The 27,632-nt window shown below is 44.9% G+C and overlaps 1 long non-coding RNA gene across 1 annotated transcript; it reads right to left on the reverse strand.

Annotated features, from left to right (window-relative positions):
• LOC139035676 (uncharacterized) lies at window positions 1-26,772 on the reverse strand. The gene is made up of 2 exons (XR_011488363.1): window positions 26,545-26,772; window positions 1-182 (listed from the first exon to the last, which is right to left on the reverse strand). It is a non-coding gene; the product is annotated as an uncharacterized lncRNA (long non-coding RNA).
• Between the last annotated feature and the right edge of the window lie 860 nt (window positions 26,773-27,632).

Below are 27,632 nucleotides of genomic sequence, written 5' to 3' on the forward strand. Positions count from 1 at the left end.
TTAATTATGGGTTATTTATTTAATCAGAGGCTTCAGCACTGCAGGATCCAATCACTGCTCAGGGTCCAGAAGCCAGCAGCACAGGTTATATTCACAGAGTTCCTCAAAGACTTCCAGTGGGGTCTGCAAGAAGGTGCTAGAAATATCCAGGGTCTAGCAGCTGCTTGCCTGTAGCTCACCCTCTGGAGAAGGGAAACAGGGGAAAAAACTGTTATTGCTGCCACATTCTCCCCAATCTCAACCATATCCTTCTCTCTGTTCTCTTCCTCCAAAATGGTTTCACATGACCCCAACTCAAGACCATGTACACACAGTACAGGCAAACGTGCAAACCTCTCCCCTTCCCAAGCCTCCATCCCAGAAAGTCTGTGAGTTGGCAGACTGCTCATTAGGATCTAAAGAATGAAGATGAGGTCGGAGGTGGCCTGCAGAACCAGTTCAAATTGGCAGGGTCTCTCTTTGGTCTTCACGCAGTGAGGAAGGACTCAGGAGCTATTCTCAATGTGGAGCAAGAGAGGGTCTTGCCTCACCAAGAGTTGGGGCAGGGCTGGACAGGTGGTGTTAAGATCGTTGCCATCCTTCCCAGAAGTAGTTGAGGACAATTCTGTGGGACCTCATAGAGCAAGTAACCAGGCCATCTGCTTGTCTAGTGATGTAGATATGCATGCTAGGAACTCCATTCACTGTGACACAAGTTCACTGATCCCAAAGGAAGAAGCTGCCTGGGGACATGTTTGAGGTGGTGGGACTGAATTTTCTGTGCATTGGTCCAGAGACTTCAGACAGCTGGTGAGCAACATGAGGTTTGTTCACCTTACCAAACCTTCAGCTTCCTTCTCCTCATCCCGCCCCCAAACAGGGACTATCATTTAATACGTGTTTTGTTTGCAAATGTCACTACTGAGCTGAACTTGGAGTGCTCAATCTGGATTTGACCTGCTTTGTCATCTCCTGCTGGGACTTTGGTGATAGAGACTTTGGAGAAAAAAAATTACACTTTTGTTGTAATTATTATGAGAGCCTCGGAAGTGTATGGTAGAAATATTAGGGGGAAAAAAAGACAAATTCTGCCCCATAATCCTACTACTGGAGACAGATATTGTTATCCTTTTGAATGTTTCTTTTTGGTATAAATGTACACATGCACATCCTTTTTAAACAGAAACTGGATCATACTGTACATACTCCTTAATAACTTACTTTTCAAAATGTGTATTTATATTTTAGAATATGTAATACATACACAGGTACAAAGTTCAAGAAGTACGAAAAGCTCTAGCGTCAGAAGTAAATCTTCTTCCCACCCTGTGTGCCAGCCTCTAGTTCTTCAACTACTTCTATCTCCTTACAGAGACAGTTACGCATTTTCAAAGTTCTGTATCTATTTTGTCACAGTTGCTAGCATGTTGGACACTTTCCGCACCTTGTGGTACTTCATTCACAATATCATGAACATAATATGTTTTGTGCATCTCCCAAGTGTTTTCAACAGCATCCTCATTGGGTGAGTGGACCTTCATTTGGTAACCAATCTTGTGATAGTGATTATTTCATCTGCTCCCAATCTTTACTGTAAATAATGTTGCAACAGACATTCTCATAGCTAAAATTTGCACATATCTAGGACTATTTCCTTAGGGTAAAATCCAAGAAGGAAATTATTTGGCTATCTTTAAGAAATTTGATATATGTTACCAACTGCCCTTCAGAAAGTTTGTACCAAAGCACTTTTCTTTTGCAGGCTTGAGAGTGCACTGCTCCCTGCACCCTCACTGCTAGTGGGTATTATCACTTATCAAATCTTTACCAATTTGATAGGAAAATAATAGTGTATCAATGTTACATGAATTCACACTCCTTTATTAGTGAATAGCATCTTCACGTGCTTATTGGCCATTTGTACTTCTTTATTTGTGATTTTTCTATTTACTTGATATTGGTATGTTTATCTTTATTATCAATATGTACTTTTATTAAGAATATTGTTTTTGGCGAGAAACATTGCCAATATGCTTTCCAAGTGCTTTGCTTTCAAGTTTTGTTTATGGTGCTTTTTGACATACATAAATTCTTAATTCTACAATTAATTTGTTCCTCTGTTGCCAGCTTCTTCTGCTTACTCTTCACTCTCTCATTTCTATCAGAATGGTCCTTCCAAGACACAATCCAATTATGTCACTTCAGCTTAAAAATCTTTATTAGACTCCTCATCACTTTTAGGACAAAGGCCAGACTCAGCATAAAACACACAGTCTTTCAAATGATTTCTCACACAGACTCACCTCCTGGTCCTCTTCCCCAAATTCCCTACATTCCAGTGCTACATAGCTTCTTGTGATTCCCTGAGCCCGTTGTTCTAGGGTCTCTTGGTCTTCCCATGCTCTTCCCTCCACCTGGCTGGCTGTGACTCGCCCCTCCAACCCACTCTTTGCCTTGCTACCTCCTATAGGACTTGTCAGGGCTCACTGCTTGAAAGTCTTCCATGACTGCTTAGTCTGCATTCATAAAACAACATGAGCCTACCTCTGCCCAGCATTTGCTACAAACAGGAATTAGAACTTCCTATTTCTGTTTCTCTGGTCCACTACCTGGATGTTCCTCAAGGCAGGTACTGTGGTTTATTCATCTTCACAGCTAGAATGCCTAGCACAATGCCTGGAACACAGTAAATACTCAGTAAACAAATGGGCATTGAACCTGGAATGAATGATGGATTCAGTGGCAAATATCACTTGAAGTAAGTGTAGAGTTGGACTGAATCTGTCCTTCTGAGAACTGAAGAAATTTTAAGAGACTTGGTTCAAAAGAGAAGCTACATGTTCCAGTGCTATGCTTTCCAAAACATCAGAATCACTTGAAGCAGCTTTTTTTAAAATACATCACCCTCAGTCTCAGCCTTAGATCCATTGAATCATGGAGATGATGGCTCAAGATACAAACGTTTTTTTAACATCCTAAAGAGTTTCTGCTGACCAGCCAGGTAAAGGAGCCAAGACCGAAGTAGACCAGCAGAAAATCAGAACACCCAGCTCCACTATTTCAAATCCTGTGATCTTTCAGCATGGATGTCTTTTGGCAGGGATATATGGAGCTTTGCTTCAATACCAGTTTGGTGTCTACTAGCTGTGTGACTTTGAGGCTGTTGCTTGACTTTTCTGATCCTCATTTTCCTGACCTATACATGGGATACTGTCATATCCTTTGAAAGGCTGTTGGGAGGATTAAGAAATACCTGTCTTCTAGATCAGTACTTGGCACAGAGTAAACATGAAATAAACAGTAATTTCCTCCCCTCCCCCAGCCTCAGCTTCCTCATTTATATTTTCTTCCTAGCTTTATGCCCAGTCCTGTCTGACTCTTTGCGATCCCATAGACAGTAGCCCGCCAGGCTCCTCTGTCCATGAAATTCTCCAGGCAGGAATACTGGAGTGGGTTGCCACTCTTCTCCAGGGCATCTTTGCCACCCAGGGATCAAACTCAAGTCTCCTGCATTGTAGGCAGATTCTTCAATGTCTGAACCACCAGGGAAGTCCTCCTCATTTACAGTGTGACTACTAATACCTGTATGTTAAGCTTGGGTATTTTCCCAGACTGCACTCTAGAAGAAAGGAGACTTTCAACAGTCCCCTGGGTTACTCTCTGATCAAACAGAACAGCTACTTGGGGGTTAGGGGAGCAGAGGAAGCCCCATCCTCCATCGCACGCCTTCTCCAAGCATATCAGACTCCACAGCAATCAGCTGGAGTAATTCTGCTGGCTTTCAGAATCCAGTGTTTCCTAGTCACATCCAAAGATCAACATAGTCTTCTTGCTGCAGTTGCTCCCAGAGGCTGGCAGCTTCTAGGCTGCAAGGAGAAGGCTAGTGTCAGGAAGAAGGATAACCGCTGCCCACTCTCCTTCCAGTGCCCTGGTATCTACATCACATGCCTCAGAACAGGAAAGACAAAGCTGGCCGCGAGGCCAAAATAGCTGATCTGCAGCTGCTTAGATTAAGATGCCCTTGCTGCCCACTCCCACTGCCTACACTTTCTCTCCCCACCAGCCCAGGGCAGGCAGCACAGACCGGGAAAATGCATTCAGTCCATCAGGCATGACAGAGTTCAAATTACCAAGTCAGCATGAAAAGTCTCCCTCTAAATGGACTGAAATTGGATTCTATTAAAAACCACATTCAGTGAGGCCCTTGGCTATTAATATTTGCTAAGACACAGAGGAGGGGGAGAAGATAGAGGCCCCTGCAAAAGGTTGGGAATCTCAGCTGTTCTGTTGAATTGCTTGTCTGGAAAAAAGCCAACAATTGAAAGCCAGATTTGCCCTGTCTTCAACATCTCACAGAATCTTAGGGCTGGAAAGAATGTTAAAGCTCGATAATTCAACCTCTCATCTTATAGATGAGGGATCAAGTCCAGAGACGATAAGTGACTTCTTCACGGTCACATGGCTAGTAAGTAACAAAGCCAGAACTAGAACTCACATCAGTTTTCTAACAACAAATTTTATATTCTGTCCACTGAACCAACCTACACTTACAAAGCATCTTTCTTCTTTGAATGTAATGCTGTGATGTTACTCTCTTCGAAAGAAAGAAGGAAAATAATACTCATGCATTCATCCCCTCACTCAGTACTTATCATTCCCATCACTCTAGTATAGGTGGTAACACAGTATTGTCTCCACTTGTGAAACTCAGAGTCTATAGGGAAGAAGGAAAAGTAAAAAGGCAACTTCAAAATGATGTAATAAATGTTATAGAAACACCAAGGGCACATGGAGAAGAAGCATCTATAGCAATCCTGGAAGATCAAGGAATATTTTCCCAAAGGAGTGCCACTTGGAGGGGCAGAAGTGGTGAGAGAGGAGTCAACTTCAGACCAGGGTTAATGGCAAAGCTCCGTTACTCCTTTTCCTGGATACAATATGAAAAGATTTGGGGCTGTCATTATGAGCTGTCTTTCCTTACCCTTTCCCTGGGTTTCATGCCTCGGTTCAGGTAATGTCACTTTACTGCCTGTATAGGCTCAGAGGCCGAGAAGCCACAGAAAACTGTGCAGACTCTATCTGATTAAACCCCCTCTGTGCAGAGTAGGGGCAGGTACACCTATTATCTCTGAGCACAATCAGAAGCTCTTCAAGACTTGTGATTTCCACAGTAGGTGAAAATTCTACACTAGGTTTCATGAATGTAGTCCCGGAGGCATCGTGTCACGCAGACCTTTGATATATTCCATAGTTTGTTTTTTTTTTTTTCCCTCTGATCTCAGCCTCTTTATTCTAAAACAGCATTGTCCATAAGAAATAGAATTTGGGCCACCTGCATAATTTTAAATTTTCTAATAGCCTTAAAAAAGTAAAAATAAACAGAGAAAATGACTTTATCTTCATTTATAAATGGGTTAATAAAGGTAAGTCAGAATCCTGTCTGGATATTGTAATCACCCAGTTAGCATTTAGAAAATACAGATGGTGGGGTCCTGGAAACAGCATTTTTAAGAAGCTGAAGTTTTGGCAAGAGAAGGGGATGACAGAGGACGAGATGGTTGGTGGGGTCCTGGAAACAGCATTTTTAAGAAGCTGAAATTCTGGCAAGAGAAGGGGATGACAGAGGACGAGATGGTTGATGGCATCACTGAGTCAATGGACATGAGTTTGAGCAGACTCCAGGAGATGGTGAAGGACAGGGGAGCCTGGCTTGCTGTAGTCTATGGGGTCACAAAGAGTCAGACACGTCTGAGTGAGCAAAAACAAGAAAATTCTGGTAGTGGTTCATAGAATTATGTTTGGAAATTGCTGAACTATTGAAAGGGCTTCCCTGAAAGGTTTCTGACAGTTCTAATAGTCTATAAATATGTAGTAGGAAAGCCAGCTAACACGAACAGAATCAATCCTTTCTGCTCCATGCATTTGTTTCATTTATTTGCATGAATCAGGATACGTATTGGGGGACTTCCTTGGTAGCTCAGTGGTTGAGAATTCGTCTGCCAATGCAGGAGACACCGGTTTGATCCCTGGTCTGGGAAGATCCCACATGCCACAGGGCAGCCAAGCCCATGCGCCCCCTCTCCTGAGCCTGCATGCTGCAACTGCTGAAGCCCACGCACTCTAGGGCTCATGCTCGGCAACAAGAGCAGCTGCCCCAATGAGAAGCCATCACACCACAACTAGAGAGTCGCTCCTGCTTGCCACAACTAGGAAAACACCTGCGCGCAATGAAGACCCAGCACAGCCATAAATAAATAAATATGCGTATTGGTCAAAGGTGAGAAAACTTTCTTTTTTTCAGAGCTCTAGAGAAGATGGAGGGGTAGATATAAAGACAGTGGGGATGGAGTGTCTGACCATCAGGCATGGTTACAAGTTCATGGTAGACTGATAACTGATGGAAATTTCTAAGATAAGGAAGTGAAGAGATTAAAAAGGTATGCCAGGGGAGTTCCCTAGTGGCCCAGTGGTTAGAATTCTGGGCTTTCATTGCTATGGCCCAGGTTCAATCTCTGGTCGGGGAAACACAATTTAGTATAAGCAACGTACTGACATTTCATCCCCAGTGGATCCAACTGAAACCTTTGAGCACGCATGAGGTTACTTAGGCCTCTTAGGTACCATCAGAGCCGTCACTGAACTTGTAGAAGAGCTGAATTCTTTTACTTCTTCCATTTTCCTTATACTTGCAGCCACAGCTACCTTTAAGCCACTAAGCCCTACTTTTCCTAGTCCAGGTCTAATCTTAGACCTGCCCAGGTTTGCACCAGCTTCTATTTAAAAGAAACCAAGGTCTTAATTGAAGCGTGTTCTAAGATCCAGAAAAATGAAAGGTAAAACAGAAGAGGAAAGGGAGCTGAGAGAAACTAAAACTCTTTTTGTCAATCAGGTTGCTCACTTTGTAGTTGAGAGACTGAGGCACATAGCTCCGATGAAAGCAAGAACATTGCTGGCCTGGTCTTCAGTCTTTCTGGGATTCACTACACAGAGACCTCAGAATCTCTCTTTAGGACTGCTGGAAGTTGTTTCAATTGGTTTCCTGCATCTGTTGGCAGGTACCAATAAGAAAATTTTGAATTAAGACTATGAATAGAAGGTATGCTTTAAGAAATGTCTAGTGAATTCACTGATAGTAGAATTATGTCTGGTGTTTTTTTTAAAAAAAAAAAAAAAAACCTCATACTAAATATCGCTGATGTTAAACTGTGTCTATATGCCACAGTCAGGAGTGTTTGATATGGCAAAGGCATATTAGTGATGTGGTTCCCTTTCGCTGCTCATCTCTCTATACAAGAACTATATTCGAAGATGAGTCCACTAAAGTATAAAGTTAATTTTAATGTAGAATGTAATCTAGTTCTTAGCATCAGCTGATGGCATTGTATCCTGGCATAGAGTTTAAAAATCCCAGCAGTTCACACATCCCCCGGGGAGAGTCGGGGACCTAGACAGGTGAACATCAGTGCTTCTCAAGCTTTTCTGTGCCCAAGAATCACCTGGAGATATTGTTAAAATACAGACAAACTACTGAATGGGAGAAAGTAGCTGCAAATGGTATGACGGATAAGGGGGTAATATCTAAAATTTATAAGTAGCTTATACAACTCAATATCAGAAAGAAAACAATTTTGTCAATGGGCAGAAGACTTGGATAGATTTTTGTTTCACAGAAGACACGCAGATGGCCAACATGCAAGTGAAAAGATGCTCAGCATTGCTAATCATCAGATAAATGCAAATCAAAATTACAATGATGGTTAAAAGTCTGGCTTAACCTTTGAGCATCTTCAACACTAGAGAAGTTGGCCAGATTGATGTCCGAGATCCCTAGCCTCTTCTTCCTGACCCTCTCTGCTGGCCGCCACAGGACCATCTTACAGCCCCCTCCTCCCTCTCACTTCAAGAGCCTCTGTATTCCTTTGTTCTCTACTCTCTCCACATCAAAGGTGGCTTTTAGAGGAAGATCTGAAAATATTTCTCAGTGTCTCCACCATGAGTTTTTTGAGGAAGTTTGCATTTTAAGCCTTACCACTTAATCAAGAGGGAAAAGTTTAGGAGAGCTTAGGTCTCAAGGATAAATGGCAGTTGATTAGGCTCAAGCTGAAGAGGGAAGTGGGGGAAGAAAGAGCATTTTAGGCAGGAGGACCTATGCTTGCATATCCTAGTCACTCAATAAATGTTTGTTCACAAAGTGCTAAAGAAGAAAAGGGTGTGTTTAGTCCACTGGGACCAGAGAGGGATCTCTCTGAAAAAAATCTAGCCTTCTTTCCTGAACCTTTATCCAACTCTAAGACAAGCTAGTTGGACAAAATATGCTTTGTACATATTGTTTTCCCCTCTCTATTGGCCATGTAGGTTGATTTTTCCTTTAATTTAGTATTTTTAAACTAAAAATAACCATTCCACCAGGTATCACTTAAACAAGAGGAAATCTCTTCCTTTCAACCAAAGGTATTTGTTATAATGGAACAGGTTGGAGTTGCCTGCTTTTTTCCCCCTCACTAGCTCCCTTAGTCATTCAGGCCTCTCCATAATTTCTCCTTCTAGAAGCATGGTAAAATCCTTTGGAATCTGGCTTCTGACCTTTGGAGTCTTGTCAGGGTGAAGAACCAGAACCTAGATCTTTGCTGGGAGGACCACAGTTCAACCCAGGGCATGATTGGGCAGCTCTGCCCATTGTCTTTGTGTGGTTCATTTCTCTGACCCTCACTCTCCAACCCCTTGGCTTGCCTGAGTTACGGGGACCTGTGACTGCTCTTCTAAGGGAGAAGCAAGCAAGAAGACAGCAGCGAAAGCAGCTTTGGGGTAAATTGCAAGCAGCTGTGGGGTTCTGCAATTGGTTGATGCTGGTACACCAGTGAATGGAAGTGTATTAGACCAGACTAGAACGGAAGATTGGAGAAGGCAATGGCAACCCACTCCAGTACTCTTGCCTGGAAAATCCCATGGACAGAGGAGCCCAGTAGGCTACAGTCCGTGGGGTCACAAAGAGTTGGACACCACTGAGTGGCTTCACTTTCACTTTTCACTTTCATGCATCAGAGAAGGAAATGGCAACCCACTCCAGTGTTCTTGCCTGGAGAATCCCAGGGACAGAGGAGCCTGGTGGGCTAACATCTATGGGGTCACACAGAGTCGGACATGACTGATGCGACTTAGCAGCAGCAGAATGAAAGATAGAAGTGTGAGGAATGGGCACCTGGGGATAAAAAGGGATCATATGTATGAGTCAAGGAACAAGGATCCAAACAGTCTGTTTCTTCTCATCTGCTGAAACAATGGCGATTGTCTCTCGGGTTGAGAGCCAGGGACACTTGGCTGATAAGGGCCTACTTATAAGAACACAGAGCAAGCTGAATGGCACAGACATTTAGAAGAAAAATTCTGAGCTTTTATATTGTGAAGTGGGGGATAAGAGATGTTAACTAGTAGAACATCTTACTAGTAAAACCAAGAAAGACTCTCATCCACAGAATGCTTGGGCAACAACCTGGAAAAGAACTAGTTTATTCCATAAACAGCCAGGTTGAATTTTTTAAGTCATTTCTGGTTATTCAGTGAAGCTGATCATCTAGTTGTCAGTCTCCAGGTTTCTGTCCCCATTAGACACAAGGTCTTCAAGGGAGGAGACTACGCTCGCTTTTGCATCCATGATGATAAGCATATAATAGTGTGGGTGATCCACTGGCCTTCCAGAAATTAATAGTCAGGAGAAAGGGCTCATAATAAAGATCAAGGGCAGCAAAAAAGTTGAATAGCTAGAAATACTTCTGCACCACCTATTCCTGCACAAAACTTAAGGCAAGGAAAAGGACTTCCCTGGTGATCCAGTGGTTAAGAATCTGCCTTGCAATGCAGGAGATGTAGGTTTGATCCCTGGTCAGGGAAATAAGATCCCACATGCCTTGGAGCAACTAACCCCAGGTGCTACAACTACTGAGCCCAGGGACTATAACTAGAGAGTCCGTGCCCCTCAATGAAAGATTCCACATGACAGAACAAAGATCTTGCCTTCCACAACTAAGACCCTACGCAGCCTAATTAATTAATTAAAATATGAGATAGTACATAACTTTTTTTAAAAAAAGACAAAGGAAAACCTAGGCCCTAAAGTTGCTCTAATGGAAAGGTGGCCTTCCCTCAGCCTTTCCTGCTCTCATGTTACATTTCACCCATGTCGTTGTTGCCTAGTCTTACAGCCTTTGCCCTCCAAAGCAAAAGGCCTTGATTAACCAGTTGAGTCACTTAATCTCATTTGGGAAAAACCAACTCTATGGTCTGTGACTCCTCCTCCGATAACTCCATACAGGGTCACCAGCAAACCAGTCATTGCTATAGCCCTGGAGCTGACAGAGGAATTTCATTTGCTTTCTGAAAGACAACTCATATGAAACATGAGGATAAAGACAACTGGCAACAAGATATCAAAACTCTGAAAGCATCACCTTCTCTCATCCCTCCTTTCTGCTGACTTACTCTTTCTTGTCTGAAAGATGAGCATCTTCCACTCAGGATGCTGAGCGAGGTCCGTTGACAGGACAATGAGCTTTCCAAGCCTTAGCCTGGCAATCTAGCTTGAGGGCATCCTCTCTGTCATCAGGCCATTTTGGAAAAATGTAATTCACTGAGTTCTGATTTGTAGGAGGCTAAATCTTAAAAGAATGAGGACTCTGAAGAAGCCACAGGCAGAGAAGTAACTATCTCAGATAAGAAAATGCTTTTATTGCATAAACTTCACAGGCCTCTAGAGCTTAGAAGGAGCTCATCTAATTGAACCCTTTATAAAGAGAGGGAGGCTCATGGTGACAGGGCTGGGACTCAAATTCATTTCTTTCAGAGTCCAAGCTCCATACTTCTTAGTGACCCTGGGCCTTCCATGCACTTCCAGGTTGGCAACTTGTTTCCAAGGGTAGGAATTCCATCCTGAAACCCCTCAATTTGTACCTCAAACCTAAGAAAAGAGGGAAGAAGTGACTTTGGGGATTCACTGTCAGGCCACTGAGTTGAAAGAGAGCTGCCACTATAATAAAAATCCCTCAAGCCTCCTCGCCAGAGGGCTCAGCTTCAGAGCTTCCCAACCCCAGGAGCCACGGCTGTGACCTTAGAGGTCTTAGCAGTTCTCTATGTCTTAGGTCGCCATGGAAATGGGGTGACCCCTGAGCATTTGATGGAGACAGGCATGGGAAGGATTGAATGGCAGGAAAAGCCATACACCAAGTTACAGTTGGCTTGGAATTAGAATTTATGTCACTGCTAACAGAGCACAGCTTAAGCTGAACAAATCCCATCAGTTCTATTTTCAAAATATATATAGAATCTGACTGCCTCTTTCCACTCCTACTAGTAACACTCTGGTCTGAGACATGATCTCTACCCTCTTAGCAACACTAACTAGATCCATTACCTCTGTGCTTGACTTCCTCAGTGTGTTCTAGAGTGATTCTGTTAAAACTTGATTCCAATCATGTAACTCCTCTGCTCAAAACCTTCCATGGCTTCCCTCTCACTCAGAGTAAAAGCTGAACTATGAACCACTTACTATGAACAACAGGATCTGACAGGATCTGGATCTATAGCCTCTGACTTCATCACCTGTCTGCATCTCCAGCAACACTGGTCTCCCTATGACTCATCCCTGGTTCCCACCTCAGGGCTTTTGCATGGACTGTTTCCTCTATCCAGAATTCTCTCTGCACCCCGCTTCCCTGCCCTCATTCCAATAACATGACTAGCTCTATTACTTCTTTCAAGGTCTTTACTCAAAAGACACCTTCTTAATAAGGCCCTTCCTGACTATCCTCTTCTAAAATCTTAACACTCATCCCAGAAGGTGATATTTCCTACATCTCTTCCCCCATTTTACTTCTTCTCTTTTGCACCTGCCAGTGACATATTACATATTTTACTTATCTTTCTTTGATCACTTTTTATTAAAAACTTTTTTGCTTATGGCATACAGGATATTAGTTCCCTCACCACAGACTGAACTTGTGCCCCCTGCAGTGAAAGCATGGAGTCCCAACCACTGCACCACCAGGGTTAATTTATCTTATTTGTGGTCTTCCTCTCCCACTAGAATACAAATACCCTGAGGGTTCACTGTTGCTTCTCCAGCAACCAGAATGGTATTTAGCACACAGTTGGCATTCAATTAACATCAGTTAATTTCCAAAAGGCTAGTGGATCACCCACACTATTGTATACTTATCATCAAGGATGTGAAGTGAACAAGATGCATGGTCTCTGCTCTTGAAAACCTTGTGTCTAATGAGGGACAGAAACATGAAGACTGATAACTAGATGATCAGCTTCGCTGAATAGCCAGAGATGACTTTTTAAAAATGGAGAGAATAGCATTGAAACATGTATATTACCTTATGTGAAATAGATCACCAGTCCAGGTTTGATGCATGAGACAGGGTTCTCAGGGCACCCTGAGGGGATGGGATGGGGAGGGAAGTGGGAGGGGGGTTCAGGATGGGGAACACATGTACACCCATGGCTGATTCGTGTCAATGTATGGCAAAAACCACTACAATATTGTAAAGTAATTAGCCTCCAATTAAAATAAATTAATTAATTAAAAAAAATTGAACCTGGCTCTTCAGGAATAGACTAGTTCTTTCCCAGGTCTCTGACCAAAGTTTCTGTGGATGAATGAAGCAAAGGGTGGTTTGGGTGCCCATGACATGGCATCTCTTGACCTGCCTTCCAGCTGGGAATGAGGAGTCAGGCCTCCTGAAATAACAATATTTGAGCATCCCCATTTCTGACTGTTTACAACTCTGTATCTCTCAATATATGGTGAATAAAGACACATTCCTCATATCCCCATACTCCGTCCTTCAGCCTGATCCTCCTTTCCTACTCAGGCCCATCCAACTCAGAGATCTTCCTGCCAAGTCCAGTGAATTTCAACTTGGTTAAGAGCAGTTGTTCAAAGGGCAGCCTTTACTATGTCAGCCACGATGATAAGCACTTTACAAAGAGTATTTCATTTCATCCTCCAAGGTAGGTAATATCATTCCCATTTTCATATGGGAAAACCAAAGCTTAGAGACTGCCCTGAACACCCAACTGAGTGATTTCTCACCTCTTTCTCATCTCTGAGATCCTGCCATCTACCCACAGAGGTGGGTCCTTGCTGACATGCTGATACCAAGCATGCACACACTCCCCAGGCCGGGGTAGAAACTTGACCCCATTGCGGCAGGGTCAGTTTCTTTTTCCCAGAAATATATATGTGGATATAGTGGCATTACTATAAGGTCCTTCCTAAAGGGAGGACTGGAACGTCAGGTGTGGTCATGGGTACCATGAAGTCCAAGCAAGAAAGAAGTAAGAATCAGATGTGCTGAAAATCAGATGGGCAGAGCACAACTGTGGGGAAGAAAGAGATCACACCATGGTCCACAGTGGCTTTTCCCGGGTTCCCAGGTTTTCTGAGACTCTCTCGTACTTTACCAACTAAGTGCTCTATTCTGATTACGGTAAACTGAATGGTTTTCAATTATTTGTAACCAAAGGGGCTTGACTCAGAGAAGTTAAGTAACTTACCTAATGGCACGTGGCCCCAGAAGAATGAAGCTGAACCTCCAAAGCTCATGCATCTCTGCCAAACCACTCAGATTTTGTCTCCTCGCAGAGGCTGGCAGGGCAGCTATAGGGCAGTCCCTACCAGGTCACACTGTCTCCTTGTCCCTCCTTTCATACCCAACTTATTTTCCCAAGGAAAACTGAGATCACTCCAGGGCAGACTCAAATGGAGAAAGAAGTTAGTTAATGATGAGAAGGTGGACTTCCGAGGTAGGCCAGTGGCTAAGAATCTGCCTAGCAATACAGGGGACATGGGTTTGGTCTGGGAACTAAGATCCCACTAGATCTCAGGGCAACTAAGCCTGTGCACCACAACTGCTGATTCTGTGTGCTCTAGAGCCCACATGTTTTAGAGCCTGTGCTTCGCAACAAGGGAAGCCAGTGCAATTAGAGGCCTGAACACTGCAACTAGAGAGTAGACCCCATGCACTAGAGAAAGCCCACATGCAGCAGCACAGAGCCCGGGCAGCTCAATGAAGACCCCGCAAAGCTGAAATAAGCAAGTGAAGGGGGTGACAGGACGAGACGGTTGGGTGGCATCACTGACTCAATGGACATGAGTTTGAGCAAACTCCGGGAGATGATGAAGGACAGGGAAACCTGGAGTGCTGCAGTCCATGGGGTCACAAAGAGTCAGAAATGACTTAGCCACTGAACAACAATAACAACAAATAAATAAATGTTGAGAATGCACAGCAAGTAGAAAAGAGCAGCACCATATTGTGGGTCGGGAGAAGACATCCTGGGGTTGTTGTTTGTACCAAGTCTTGGGTCTTTGGGGGAACAGGTAGAACTATTTCCTTCCCTCCATTAGACCTGGCTAAGCAGATGGCTAATGTGAGGGGAGGGGGGGGAGCCCAGTAAGGAGTCCTGGGGGCAGTCTTTGGAGTGGTGATTTTGTTCATGAGGTCTTCAGGCCCAACTCCCCCATGAACAGAACTGCTTTCAGACTTGCTCCCAAATATGCAATCAAGCCAGGCAAAGCCCACAGTAAAGTGGGCCAAAGGCTTCTCCAGGCAGATCCATTAGAGGTAGCTGCTCCCTTGGAGCCACTTGAAGTCTGCAGCTCCTGGAGCTCCGTTTATTGACTCTGTTATTTAATTTGTCAAGTACTGTCTGCGAGCTTGAGCTTGCCTCCTAAGTGCTCAGCTTCTATCCTGCCTCCCAGGTTTCTCCAATTTGATTAGCGTACTCTGCACTCCATCTTTTGAGTCATTAATGAAAACACTGATGAATATTGGGCATAAGTCACATCTCTGGGAGGCCTCTCCTCAGCTGGCGACCAACCCGGCAGGGATGACCCCTCTTTTCAGATGGGCTTTGCCTATTGTTCATGAGTTTTTGTCCTCTCTTTTCATTCATCCATTTATTTAATCACTCACTTGCTAATTGTGCTAGGGCTAGAGACTTCCCACAATTTCTGGCAAATGTAAATTCATGGAAATATTAATTATTACCACAATGAAGTGCTCTGGGGACACAAAGGTGTGCTGGGAAAATCCCAGTCCTCAGTAATAAGAATAATAGTTACCACCTACCAGTGATGGGCTAAGTATCACACAGATATTATTGAGTCTGTGCTGGACATTATCCACCCTAGGGGGGTCAAGTGTTGGTAAGGATTAAGAGTAAGGATTCTTAAAAAAAAAAAAAAGAGTAAGGATTCTAATCTTGCAATAGCCTATAATGGGAAAGAAACTGAAAAATAATGAATATATACTTTGCTCTATACTTGAAACTAACATAATACAGTAAATCAATTATACTTCAATTAAAAAATGATAAAGAAAATAGTAGGGATTTTTATTTTGGTTTTTCTACTTACTGGCTCAAGCCTTCTTTATCTTATATCCTCTTCCCATAAACTTACTAAACAGGATTATTATAAAACACTTAAATTACATAAGATAATACAGAAAAGGTGCTTGGAGCACAGCCATGCATATAACAAACATTCTGCAAGTGTTTACTATTATTTCACTCATTACAACTACCTGACACAAAGCACCATTATCTGGGTTTTACCAACAAGAAAAGTAAAGGTTAGCAAGACTAATTTGCCCAAAGTCCTATGGCCAATAACAGAACTAGGATCCAGGCCTGTCTGTTTGAGGCCAAATCCCGTTTGCTTAATTATTATAACCTGAAAAGGAAGATAATATGGCCTAAATAATTATTCAACAAGACAGCAAAGCAAATGAGACTGTAAGGAACAGAATATATTCATGATCCAAATAAATTCTCAGTGAATACTACCAAATAATGATGATAATATACAATTATTAATATAAGTGCCATACAAAGTTTTAAAAGACAGTGTTTTAGGGTGTCAGAGGAAGGATATATCATTTCTGAACAGGGCAATATTTGGGGACTTTCAGGGAGGAGGTACCATTTGAGTAGGACTTAGCAGATGGATAGGAGTTGGACAGAATGAGTAAAGAGAGAACAGCTCCCCATGTAGAAGAGGGGGGCATGAGCAAAGGCAAGAAAATGGGGACCATTTAGGGTGTGTTTTAAAAAAATAGCAAGAAGTTCCATTTAGATAGAAAGTGGTATATGCAAGGAAATATTTGGGAATAAGCTAGGAAGGGGAAAGAAAAGACACACTGGTGTTAAATAAACAAAGCCTTGAACCAAAAACCTGGCCAGTGCAGAAAGATTCTGACACTCCAAGAGTCTCCTAGAACTCACTGGGGAAGGAACAATAATAGGAATTTGGGGATGAAGAATGGGATTTGTAAAGCATCAGACACGATAAAGTGCACGCGCGTGCGCGCGCACACACACACACGTAAGAGTAATTTCCAGAACTTATGCACAACAGGGCTTAAGCTTGAGGTGGGGGCTGGGCAGAGCTGACATTCAGCCAACCCATGACTGTAAACACAAGCTGTTAAAACATTAATATGCTTCGAACCTCGAGGACATCATGCTAAGTGAAATCAGCCCATCACAAAAGGATAAATACTACATGGTTCCATTCCTGAAAAGTATCTGAAGTCGTCCAGATCATAGATGTAGAAAGTAGAAAGGTGGTTGCCAGGGGCTGGGGGGAGGGAGGAGAGGGAATTCATGTTTAGTGAGTATAGAGTTTCAGTTTCGCAAGATGAAAACGTTCCAGAGGTCTGTTGCACAATAATGTAAATATACTTAACAAACTGAATGGAACTTTAAAAATGGCTAAGATAGTAAATTTAATATTATGTATTTCTGACAAAAAGGGGAAAAAATGTGAATATTCCCCCAAAATACTCTCCTTTCAGAGGGTGAATGACACTGCCCCTTTCCCGGGAACCCCTGGACCTCCCTGACATCCTGCTATGAAAGGACGCATGTCTGGCACTATTTTGAAAATCACCCCTGGGGCTAGTGGACTTGGCTGAAAGATGATTTTGTACTGCATTTTTCTTAGGATAGAAAAACACAACCATTATATCGATGAATGGGGGAGGCAGGCAGGGCAACTGCTGAAGAGTGTGGAAAAAGCAAACAGGCCCAACCGCTACACTCTGGCCTCAGACATTCCTCAGGAGGGATCCCTGCAGGAGAGAGTTAGCCTTGCCTGGAACTCTCTTTCTGCTGAGTCACCAGGGTGGTGGCCCCACCCAGCCATGCCACTGTGTTCTTAGGAGTCTGGAGGTACAGACCCCGAGACAACATCTTTCTGGGTCCAGAAGGATCACAAGGACCATCTCCATCGAGCATGCCCACTCCACTGGGCACACACCCGACTGTTCACCTTGCAGGCACCTGGTTTTCCTGTTGCTCCCAGCAGATACCCCAACCCCTCCATTAGCTTGATAATGCTGTGGAAGGTGCCAGAAAAAAAAAAAAACAGTTCCAAAGAGTTGGTTCTTGGCAGCTCTGACTTAGTCATTTCTCTTCCTAATGAACGAGTGGAGAGATGGATCTGTCGGCCCATCCCAGCTCCCTGTCCAGTGCCCAGTTCATCATCTGCCAGGCAGGACAGGAAGGGAAAAAAGGGGAGGTGGAAGCTTGAGGGCTGCTCTCACCTCTGCTGGAACTTCCTCCTCCTGCCCCAAGCAATGGCCTCTCTCAGTCCTGCATGTCAATCTGATTCCTCCTTCCTCCCACAGTCACCTCCCATCAACTCCCAGAACTTCACAAAAGTGAACCAAGAGCAAGGAGGAAGGGATTCTGAGACAGAACTTCTGGTCAGCCAGGGTGCAAGGGATGATGCCAGAGGTCAGATGTGAGTGGTGCTCCAGGAGGGATGGGGCCCCCAATCCCTGACTTTCCGGGGTCCTGCATGCTGCATACTGCTCCTCACTTGGGAAGCGGCTCCATCCTTGAGCCAGGGAGCAGTAGGAAGGAGCCTGTATGTGTTAATTGCTCAGTCATGTCTGACTCCTTGCAACAGCGTGGACTGTAGCTCACCAGGCTCCTCTGTCCATGGAATTCTTCAGGCAAGAATACTGGAGTGGGTTGCCATTCCCTTCTCCAAGAGATCTTCCTGACTCAGGAGCCTAGACATCTGATATCTGCCCTTCGGCTGGGTGAAGATATTATTTCTTTAATAAAGGTCAGATGCTCCCATCCTTCCCATAGAGAAAACTTAGAGGATAAGATAGAAGATCTTACCATTCACCCTAAGCCATGGTGGCTTTCAGGGCTTTTCCAAGGGGCCTGCTCTGGGAGGGGAAAGGAGAGCCCATGAATGGTGCTGAGACCTGAACAAGAGAGAAAGGGGCCCAGGAAATGGAGGGTTTGAGGGCTGTGACAGTGAAAATGGTCTTTACTTCAGCATGAAGTTTTCTCAAAACCTAAAAATGGAGCTTCCATGTGTCCTGGCAATTCCTTTCCTGGGTATATATTTTTTTAAAAAGAAAAATGCTAATTTGGAAAGATACATGCACTCCATAGCAGCATTATCTACAATTACCAATATATGGAAGCAACCTAAGTGTTCATCAACAGATGAATGAATAAAGAAGATGGTTTATATTGGAATACTACTCAGTCATAAAAAAGAATTAAATGTTGCCATTTGCAGCAACATGGATGGACTTGGAGAGCATAATGCTAGGTAAAATTATTTCAACAGAGAAAAATAAATACTATATAATATCACTTATATGTGGAATCTAAAAAAGATGCAACAAACTAGTGAATACAACAAAAAAGAAGCAGACCCACAAGTAGAGAACAAACTAGTGGTTACCAGTTGTGGGGGCCGCAACATAGCGGGAGGGGAGAGGAAGCACAAACCATTAGGTGTAGAACAGGATCAGGGATGTATTGTACAGCACAGGGAATATAGCCATAGTTTGTAATAACCGTAAACGGAAAGGACGCTTTAAAAATTGTATAGAACTTCCTTGGGGGTACAGTGCATGAGAATCCGCCTGCCAATGCAGGGGACATGGGTTCAATCCCTGGCTGGGAGGATTCCACATACCGCGAGGAGCTGCTAAGCCTGTTCACTGCAACTACTAAAGCCTGCATACCCTAGAGCCTGTTCTTCTCAATAAGACAAGCCTTCACATCACAATGAGGAGCAGCCTCTGTTCACTGCAACTGGAGAGAGCCCTCACAGCAATGAAGACCCAGAGCAGTCAGAAAGAAATAACTAATAATAAATAAAAGTTTTAAAATTATATAAAAATTTAAAGATGTTTTTAAAAAGAAATAACGGCGTGGAGGGAAGGTCTTTATTGGCACTTCAGCCTTCATTATGCAGTGCCTCCCACTTGTCTGCCTGCAGCAGGTCCCTAGGGAAGCATCTGTGTTTTCCATTTTGGCCATCCTTCCCCCTGCAGTGGCATATGCTCTCTGTTCCCTGCCCACCGCTGGCCTGACGTGCCACTGAACTGGAATGACATCATCTCTGCTCCTGCAGAGCCCACTTTCAGTTCCTGACTTCAACTCCTCTTCTCTACCGCCGCCCCTGCTTCTCAAGCCAAAGGTGCTGGCTGATTTGGGGATTTGGCTCAGCCTTTCCTGGGCATCACCAGTGTTGGCTTGGCCACCCCAATGGCAGCAGACACTGATCTGGCCACCCCATAGCCTGGTCACCCTATCATGGCCTATGATTCAGCTTGCCATGGCAAGAAGGCAGCCTCTCCTACATGTAGAAGGACTCTACTTGAGCTATAGTTTAACAATTCATATTTAAATAGATAACAACACCTAATTTTTAAATAGAACATCTCAAGCACCAGGCACTATCCAAACGTTTATATGTATTGTTCATTTAATCCTTACAACTCCGCAAGTTCTATACTATTGTTGGTCCCAATTTATGGACTAAGGAAACTAGTGCATAGAAGTTAGCTAATACACTCAAAGCTACATGTAAGAAACAGAGCCTGGATTCCAGTCCAAGTTATTAAACTCCAGAGTGCAAGCATTTTCCAAAACATCATGCCATGAAGCCACCAAAAGTACACAGGTACCCAGTTCTTTCCTCAAAACAGGTGGTGATGTGGTGGATGGAAAAGCATAAGAGGAGGCAGATACCCGAAAGATGGAGAGAAGAGAACTCAGAAAAGGGACTGGAGTCAAAGACCAAAGAGGCGCTGAGATTTGTTCCTCCGTTTCCCAAGACCTGGCTCCCACGGCAGATGGTAGGCTGTGGGGTGGGAGTGAGGAGAAAATTAAGGACCTGGAAAGAGTTACCCTAGAGGCAAGGAATGCAGGCAGGCTGATCCAAGGGAAGCGGTGAGATGGACAGCACATCAGAAACACATGATGGGAGGAGCTGGGGAACCAGTACTGACCCCTCAGTCTGAATCCAGGGCAGAATCAGGCAGTCCCTGGACTTAAGGTAAGCCATGAAAGCAATCCAAAGAAATGGAAGCAGTGACAGATTTTATTTTCTTGGGCTCCAAAATCACTGCAGACGGTGATTCCAGCCATGAAATTAAAAGACGCTTGCTCCTTGGAAGAAAAACTATGACAAACCTAGACATCGTATTAAAAAGCAGAGATATAACTTTGCCGACAAAGGTCCATATAGTCAAAGCTACGGCTTTTCCAATAATCATGTATGGATATGAATGTTGAACCATACAGAAGGCTGAGCGGCAAAAACTGATGCTTTCGAACAGTGGTGTTGGAGAAGACTCTAGAGAGTCTCTTGGACTGCAAGGAGATCAACCCAGTCAATCTTAAAGGAAATCAACCTTGAACATTCATTGGAAGGACTGATGCTGAAGCTGAAGCTCCAATCCTTTGGCCACCTGAGGCAAAGAGCAGACTCATTAGAAAAGATCCTGATGCTGGGAAAGATAGAAGGCAGGAGGAGAAGTGGGTGACAGAGAATGAGATGACTGGATGGCATCATCCATTCAATGGACATGAGTTTGAGCAAACTCCAGGAGATAGTGAAGGACAAGGCAGCCTGGTGTGCTGTAGTCCATTGGGTCGTAAAAAGTCAGACACAACTGAGCGATGAAACAACAATGAAAGCAATCAGTTCATCACTGCAGCCCTCTTATTGACCAAATTTTTCCAAAAACAGGAGACACCAGCGACCCCCAACAGGGCTCCCAGCTCCTGGGAGAAGAGAAAGCCAGGGATGCAGAGATGGAAAACAAACACTAGCCTTTCGGCCAGCAGGGCTCAGAGACAGCCTGGCATTGCCTGTTCTTGGCCCTGAAGCAGGCTGTCAGCCCAGGCCAGGCCAGGGGAAAGGAAAGGGAGGAAGGCCACCCCCACCAAAGCCCTCAGGGGGCCATGTCCACAGGCTGGCGTCCTCTGGAAAACACTCCAGGAAAAAAACAGCAGAAGTGAGACAGAGGATTTCCTTCCTCCAGCCTGTCAGAAATTCCCTCAGGGCTCTCCCAGGAGCCACCAGCCTGTGTTCTGTAACCAAGTTTTTAATCCACCCTGTGAACAGGAAATGGAGAAGGAAGCAAGATGGAAAACCCTCCGAGTCCGTCGCTGTTGCCGGTTCTCGTCACCAGGATGAAGCTGAGGAAACACAGATTTTTCCAAGTTGCACTTGATGCGGGTGGAAACTGAGACCCACTGCCTAGAACTGAGGGGGGTGGGGGGGGAGAGCAGACCTCTTCGGAAAGGGCTTAGTAGGAAAAAAAGCAGAAAGGGGAGGGGCTGCAGGGGGAAAGGAAGGCCGGGAAAGGAGAGATGGGAGGAGGGGACGAAGGGGAGGTGAGGGGGAGTAAGAGAAAAAAGGGTAGGAAGGGGGAGGGGGGAAGTGAGATGGAATCCTCAAGGACTAGTCTGTCTCCCTTTTCCCTGCCTCTCCCATCCCCTATATACTCTCCACCAGCAAGCTCTTGCCACCGACACTTAAATTCTCTTCCTTTTGTTGGCCCCACTATCCACCCCTCCAGGTCCCTCCTGCTTCTCACCTGGACCTTGTCAGTGGTTTCCATTAGTCTCTTAGTTTTTCTCCCATCTCCTCCAGCTCATCTTGCACCCCTCTAGGCTAACCCTTCCTAAACTAATCTTTTCATGACTTCCTTATCCTACTGTATCATTTTTTTTCATAGCCCCCTCTTCACTCCCACCACCCAATTTGGTGTAATAGAAAGAACATGGGCTTTTTGTAGAACCAACCTTAGTGGCTGTCGGTCTCAGCACTATTGATGTTTGGGGCCAAGCCTCCTTTACTGGGGTGGGGGTGTGGGGTTGTCTGGTGCGTTGGTGAATGTTTAGTGCATTCCTGTCACCCAGTAGCACGACCCTATCTCCCCAGCCTCAACTTGCTACAACCAAAAATTTCTCCAGGCATTGTCAAGGATCTCCTGGGGCAGAAAACCGCCCCTGGTTAAGAACCACTGCTTTTGTTGTTATTCAGTTGCTACATCAGACTCTCTGCGACCCCACGGACTGTGTAGCCCGCCTTGCTCCACTTCTTCCGCTCACATTCTATTGGCCAGAACCCATGACCACACCTAGCGGCAAAGGACATGTCTGGCTGGGCAGCCAAGGACTTGGCTAAACCTTCTATTAGCGTGGATGAGAGAACAGAACTTGAGAGGACCTGTAGCTGTCACTCTCTGCATACACCACATACCCCACAGTTCTACTGAAGGAGCTGCCCCTTCAGCCAGCCTGAACATTGGCTGTCTCCCTCAGCACCCCCCACTTCCTCCCCTCCACCCCTTTGCCGGCGTTGTCCACCCACAGGGGTTCCTCTTCCCTTCTCCCTGCCAGTCTCAATCCTACACATGCTTCCATGTGCGACTCTTTTCGACCCCACAGACTGTGGCCTGCCAGCCTCCTCTGTCCATGGGATTTTCCAGGCAAGAATACTGGAGTGAGTTGCCACTTTCCTACTCAAGGGGATCTTCCTGGCCCAGGGATCAAACCTTCGTCTCTCGCGTCTCCCACATTGGCAGGTGGATTCTTCACCACTAGCTCACCTGGGAAGTCCCCATACGCTTTGAGATTGAGCTCAATCCCACCGCCTCCTTGAAATCTCCCCAGATGACCCGCCCCGCCCCCGCCCCCACCCCAGCAACAGATCAAGTGCTTGCTTCTCTAACCTCCAGCAGGGTTTATCACCAGCCTAATTACAAACACCTGATTTACCCTGGCTAGAAGGGCCAGTTGCTAGTCTATGTGCTGCTTCTCTTTCCGAAAGAGTTCTAAGTTCTTTGAGAGCCTTAGCTCATGCTGTTTGCTTTTTCAAATCCCTGTGTAAAACACAGTATTAATTTGCTAGGGCTGCCACAGACTGGGTGGTTTAAACAACCAAAATCTATTTTCTTATAGTTCTGGAGGTTAGATGTTGAAGGTGAAGGCATAGGCAGCATTGGTTTCTTCCAGAGGCCTCTCTCTTTGGCTTACAGATTGCCATCTTCTCATGATCTTCTCTCTGCACCTGTCTGTATCTTAATATTGTCTTCTTATAAGGACATCCGGAGAAGGCAATGGCAACCCACTCTAGTGTTCTTGCCTGGAGAATCCCAGGGACAGTGGAGCCTAGTGGGCTGCTATCTATGGGGTCACACAGAGTTGGACACGACTGAAGTGACTTAGCAGCAGCAGCAGCAGCATAAGAACATCAGTCCTATTGGATCAGAACCCACCTAGTGTTGTTTGCCAACAAAGTTCCATCTAGTCAAGGCTATGATTTTTCCAGTGGTCATGTATGGATGTGAGAGTTGGATCATAAAGAAAGCTGAGCACCGAAGAATTGATGCCTTTGAACTCTGGTGTTGGAGAAGACTCTTGAGAGTCCCTTGGACTGCAAGGAGATCCAACCAGTCCATCCTAAAGGAGATCAGTCCTGGGTGTTCATTGGAAGGACTGATGTTGAAGCTGAAATTCCAATACTTTGACCACCTGATGTGAAGAGCTGACTCATTTGAAAAGACCCTGATGCTGGGAAAGGTTGAGGGCAGGAGAAGAAAGGGACGACAGAGGATGAGATGGTTGGATGGCATCACCGACTCAATGGACATGAGTTTGGATAAACTCTGGGAGTTGGGCAGGGAGGCCTGGCGTGCTGAGGTTCATAGGGTCACAAAGAGTTGGACACAACTGAGCGACTGAACTGGACTGATTGTTGTTGTTCAGTCACTAAGTCGTGTCTGACTCTGCAACCTCTGAACTGCAGCTTGCCAAGTCTCCCTGTCCTTCACTATTTCCTGGAGTTTGCCCATGTTCATGTCCATTGAGTCGGTGATACCATCCAACCAGCTCATCCTCTGCTGCCCTCTTCTTTTGCCTTCAGTCTTTCCCAGCATCACGGTCTTTTCCAGTCAGTTGGCTGTTCACATTAGGTAGCCAAAGTATTACAGCTTCAGCTTCAGCATCAGTCCTTCCAATGAGTATTCAGGGTTGATTTCCTTTAGGATTGACTGTTCTCCTCCATAAAGGCCCTATCTCCAAATACAGTCACATTCCAGTACTTAGGGGTGAGAGTTCTAATGTATCTTTTGGGAAGGGACTCAATTCAGCCTACAACAGCCACACTGTGGGTGGTCAGGAAGGATTTCTTATCTAACTGATTAAAAGGCACCAAAGGAGAAAGGACAATCATGCTGTTAAGCAGCTCCTGTGCCCAGGATCTCTCAGTAATGTCCAGCATGTTTACTTCTCTTGCCTCCTCTTAGAACTCAATATTCTCTTTGGCTCCATGGCTGCACTCTCTCCTGGGTCTCCTTCTCAGGCTGCTCCTTCTGCATCTCTCTGGCCAGCTCCTCTACTTCTGTCATCCTCTAGCCAGTGTTTGTTGGTGCTCTTTTCTCCTAACTCTAAGCTCTCTCCATGGTGATCTCAGAAACTCTATTGCCATAATCATCACTTGCATTCTGATGGTTCTCACATCCATAGCTTCCACCAAGACCTCTTCTGAACAAGAGGATGATCATATCCCAGGTCTCGAGTGAGTTCCTGGGATGGGCCACTATGTGAGGATCCTTGGCTTTGAGCAGGAAAGAATTCAAGAGTGAGCCATAGTAAAGTGAAAGTAGGTTTATTTGGTGAGATACGCACTGAAGCTGAAGCTCCAAAACTTGGGCCACCTGGTGAGAAGAGCTGACTCATTGGAAAGACCCTGATGTTGGGAAAAATTGAAGGCAAAAGAAGGGGGTGAGAAGTTAGATAGCATCACTGACTCAGCGGACATGAATTTGAGCAAACTATGGGAGGCAGTGAAGGACTGGGGACCCTGGAATGCAGCAGTCCATGGGATGGCAAAGAGCTGGACATGACTCTCAGCAACTGAACAACACTCCATATACCAGGTGTGGGCAGTAGCAGAAAGCAAGAGCATTGGGCTCAGGGCATGGGATTGTCTAAAAATGTAAGAGCAACCGAGGTGTGGGAGTTGTTAGTTTCTATGGTTTTAGAAATTTCATAGGCTAATGAGTGGGAGGAATGTTCTATCTTGGAGAAGGGGTGGGGATTTCTGGAATTGGGGCACCACTTTTTGGCCCTTTATGATCGGCCTCAGAATTGTTGGGGCTTCCCTGGTGGCTCAGATGGTAAAGAATCCACCTGAAATGTGAGAGACCTGGGTTCAATCCCTGGGTTGGGAAGATCTCCTGGAGAAGGGAATAGCTACCCACTCCAGTATTCTGGCCTGGAGAATTCCATGGACAAAGGAGCCTGGCAGGCCACACTCTATGGGGTTGCAAAGAGTTGGACACGACTGAGCGACTTTCATTTTTTCAGAACTGTCATGGCAGTTGTGGGTGTGTCAGTTAGTATGTTAAATTATTACATTGCACTTATAACGAGGCTCCAGGGGTACTGGAAGTTGAGTCTTCTGCCATCTTGGGTCTAGTAGGTTCTAACCAGTTTTTATCATATTCTGTTCTTCTTAATGGTTGTGTCATTCTTTGATGGTTGTGCCCTGCCCCCTTTCTTCTAGTCTCAGCACCAAGTTATATTTGGTCTTCCTACTGGTGCCATCACCTCAATATGCCCAAACTGCATTATCTATCAGTTCCCTCCATCTTCTCCACCACGACACACTATCTTCCCGACACAAACACACACACACACACACACACACACACACACACACTCTCCTTCTTCTCTAAAGATTCTTACCTCAGTAAACTTTATCACCATCTCCCCAAAACTAAACTCCCTCTACTCCTACATCCAATTCCCAAATCCCACCAAGCTTCACCTTCTTCATACTTCTTTTCATCACCTTTTCTACCAGGTGACTTTAGTCCACTGTCATCTCTCACTTAGATTACTGAAAACAACCTTCTTTCCAATCTCCCTACCTTATCTTTAATCCACTCTCTCTTCAACCAAAGCGATTTTCTAAAACATAAATACAATGATACCACTCCCCTGATTAAGACCTTTTAGGGATTTACCTAAAAACTGCAAATTATTCCTTAGTCTGGCAAAAGAAGTTTTAGAAAAAATTGAAATTCCTTAGTCTGGCAAAAGAATTTCTTCATGCTCTGGGCCCTTCTATTTTCAGCTTCATCTCTCACCCAACCCCCTCAAAATGATTACATTACATTACTTTATTACATTACATTATCCTATTACATTACTTACAGTTTCCCAAAGAGTTCTATACTCTGCTTCAGCCTCCAGCTTTTAGACACATTTTTCACTCTGCCTGGACTCCTATTCTTTCTTTTCTTCTCCTGGCCAATTCTTATTCGTACTTTAGGTCTCAGTTCAGATATTCCTCCAAGAAGCCTGATCATCATTTGAGAAACATCTCTGTCTGCAAACCATTTTCCAGGAACCGGCCTCCTCTCTCACCCTTCACACCCAAGAACACCCTCCCTGGCGAATTCCTAACCCCTGAGATCCTCTGGTCCTTTGTTTATGTCATTGTTAAAACATTTATCACACTGTAATTGATTTTTGCACTCCTGTCTCTCCTTCTCATAGGCAAGCTCCTTGAGGACAGAGGCTGGGTCTGAATTCTATGCTAGAAATCTGCTTTTCCTTCCAGATCCCCACTCTGCTCTTCTCTGCCCTGCTGTGAACCCCAAGAAGCTGATTCATACCGACAACATCAATCAGTTGTCCAAGGAGACACACATGCTGACTAAGCAGGACTTTGCTGGGAAGGGGCACCTGGGCAGGGATCAGCAAGGCCAAGGGCACCCAGGAGGGTTGCTGTGCCACGTGGCTTGCCGTCTCGGCTTTTATGGGGATGTGGTTAGTTTCCAGGTTGTCTCTGGCCAGTCACTCTGACTCAGGGACCTTCCTGGTGGTGCACACATTGCTCAATCAAGATGAATTTTAGAGGGAAGGATTCTGGGAGGTTGGCAGGACATATGGACTGGCATCTCCTTTCTTCTTTTGCTCTTCCCCAAATTCTTCCGGTTGGTGGTAGCTTGTTAGTTCCACATTCCTTACTAGGACCTCCTGTTATAACTCATGCAAGCAGTTACTAACTTGCCTGACCAGGGCAGGTGGTTTGGGTCAGTGGTTTCCCTAACAGAGGGGAGTGAGGGAGATCAAGGTTTTAATTTCACCAGAAAGATGAGTCCTTCAACCTAAGGTCACACACAGCTTCTGCCAGGTGCTCCTCTCCACGGGGGGCTCTCCTGCTGGATTCTGGAAACGTTCTCTCCTTTTGTCCCTTCAGCCCAGGGTTGATAATACCATCCTGATGTTTCTAGTTC

This window comes from Odocoileus virginianus, chromosome 6, assembly GCF_023699985.2.
Source record: "Odocoileus virginianus isolate 20LAN1187 ecotype Illinois chromosome 6, Ovbor_1.2, whole genome shotgun sequence".
In the NCBI taxonomy this organism is placed as follows: domain Eukaryota; kingdom Metazoa; phylum Chordata; class Mammalia; order Artiodactyla; family Cervidae; genus Odocoileus; species Odocoileus virginianus.